Below are 2,530 nucleotides of genomic sequence, written 5' to 3' on the forward strand. Positions count from 1 at the left end.
TTGGTTACTTGGCTAGAGCTGGATGATTGTTTGATGGTTGATCCACCATCAGTTGTCGACCTCAACCAAAAATCAACCATTCTGACTATAATTCAACGTTGATTTACCATTGTGTGCAATCTGGGCAGTTTGTTGCAGCCCTCATCACCTCCTCATCTCCCCCTACTCCCTCCCAAACCTCCCCCACCCAGCTGCTCCTCCCAACCTTCTCCTCTTTACCCCCTCTCATCCCTTCTTCCCTCCCCCCCTCCTTGAGCTCTGGGTCAGAACATTTTATTACTAAGTGGGGGTTAATCATGTTTCAAATTAAGCACATGTTGAGAACAGTGGGTTGTGATTCCTTTCTGTACATTTTCTTACTTGTCTGTAAATATTATTACTGACTGTGCATAATGTGTTGACACAAAAACATCTACAAGTCTCTACTAGGAGTTGTACAGTCCACCTCCCTGTTTTTACACTAGTGGTTTGTCCCAACCAAACAGCCACTTTGCTACTGGCTTGTTTGCAACTGGCTTCTGAATTGAATTCTCTTCTGAGCAGTTTTATGGTAAGTTTTTCAATATTACTTTGATCTTAAATGTGTTTATTGAAAAATAAGGGCATTGTTTTGTGCCCATAGTAATCCTGGTTATTTTGGGGCAAAACGGATATTTTTAATAATTGAGGTCATGTCTCCTTTTGTATTATTTTCATCCTACCCACCACTCCAGGCCTAAGTATGAAATCCTGTGAGATTTTGTGGGATTTGAGTTTTTAAAATAGGGTGGGGCCTATTGTTTGGTCTGGGGAAGGGATGCCTGAAAGGAGGAAGAGGCATTTGACGAAGACAGAAAATTGTGGATCTGAACTTTGGTGATAAATGGGACATAAATCGGAACATGACGACGTTGGATTTAGAAAGAAGTGACTGTAGTAGTATGGATTGTAGTGACGAGGAAGGAAGGAGTGGTCGGAATGAAGATAAAGAGTGGGAATTGGTGGGAAAGGGTGGAAAGAAGCAGCGAGCTGCTGAAAGAAAGAGGAAAAAAAGGAAATGAGGAAAGCACTGAAGACACCGATAATGAAGGAACTGAGGAAGGAAAAGAAGCGCCAAAAAGACCAAACCTGAACATTATAATAAGATTTGATGAAGGAGAAGGAGTCAAGAAGATTGATCCACTTAAACTAACAAAAGCACTTAAGACACATTTTGGGAAAATTAAACATGCTAAAATACTGAGAGACGGAAATCTTTTGATTGGCTGTAATTCTGAAGGTCAGGTTGAAAAGGCGAAAAAGCTTGGATGGGTGTGTAAAGTCAAAATTAGAGCAGTTGTTAAAGTGGGTGAAAAAAGAAATAATGAAAGCAAAGGAATTATAACAGGAGTGCCGTTGAGTGTTAACATGAAGGACTTAGTTGAGAATCTGAAAGAAAGAAACAAGGAAGTAAAAGGAGCACGAAAAATGACAAGGGGTACAGAGAAGATTGAAACAGAAACTGTGTTGCTGGAGTTTGAAACAAAAGAAATGCCAAGGGAGGTTTTCTTTGGCTTGATAAGATTTAGTGTCAGGGAATATGTGCCCAAACCAGTGAGGTGCTTCAACTGTCAGGAATTTGGCCATATTGCAAAAATGTGTAAAGGAAAAAGGAGATGTGCCCATTGTTCTGGAGACCATGAATATGGTAAATGTGGAGTTGGAGTTAAACCAAAGTGCTGTAGTTGTGGAGGAGAGCATAGTGTCGCTTTTTGGGGATGCGAAGTAATGAAACTACAATCAATTATACAGAAAATGAAAGTTACGCAGAAAGTAACATATGCAGAAGCGTGTAAAGTAGTTGAGAGAGAAAAACAAAATGGGAAATCTCTAACAGGAGAAAAGCAAGTAATCTCAAGAATTATGGAAATGGTTGAAAAGAAAATTGAAGAGGAAAAAAAGAAAATGGTGACTTTTATTGCAGGAGTTATAAATGCAACATCGGATGTGAAAACAAAAACAGAAAGGATTCAGATTATTGTAAAGGCAGCATGCCATAGTTTAGTCTTAAAGAATATTCGGTGGAAAGACATAAGGGGAGAACTGTGTAGTCAGGCAAGTCAAGAAGGATAGTCTCAATCTTACAATGGAATGCAAGGAGTCTTTTGTCAAATGGGCAAGATTTTAAACAGTTTATTTATGAATTAAAAGAAAAACCTGATATAATTTGTATACAGGAAACTTGGCTGAGGCCTTTTTTGGATTTCAAATTAGATGGATATATTGCAGTTAGATATGATAGAGAAGAAGGAAATGGGGGAGGGTGTCTTTCTCTGATTAAAGAAGGTATTCCGTATAAAGTTATTGGAAGAAAAGGAGATTTGGAGTATGTTGCAACTGAAATATGGGTGGAAGAGAAGGTACTGTTGATTCTAAATTTTTACAATCCTTGTAAAAAGCTTGAGGTAAGTAAACTTGAAGAGATAGATATGAAAGGAAATGTTATTTGGTGTGGAGATTTTAATGCACATCATTCATTATGGGGTAGTGGAAAAGTAGATTATAATGGGAA

General features: G+C 38.4%; 1 long non-coding RNA gene across 1 annotated transcript; it reads left to right on the forward strand.

Moving 5' to 3' along the window:
- Window positions 1-1,284: 1,284 nt before the first annotated feature.
- LOC106944098 (uncharacterized) lies at window positions 1,285-2,524 on the forward strand. Its single transcript, XR_001424112.1, has 3 exons — window positions 1,285-1,815; window positions 2,060-2,063; window positions 2,196-2,524. It is a non-coding gene; the product is annotated as an uncharacterized LOC106944098 (long non-coding RNA).
- Window positions 2,525-2,530: the final 6 nt, after the last annotated feature.

The sequence above is a fragment of the Poecilia latipinna genome, unplaced genomic scaffold (assembly GCF_001443285.1).
Source record: "Poecilia latipinna isolate Pla-1442-1.1 unplaced genomic scaffold, P_latipinna-1.0 Scaffold6880, whole genome shotgun sequence".
NCBI classification, from domain to species: Eukaryota; Metazoa; Chordata; class Actinopteri; order Cyprinodontiformes; family Poeciliidae; genus Poecilia; species Poecilia latipinna.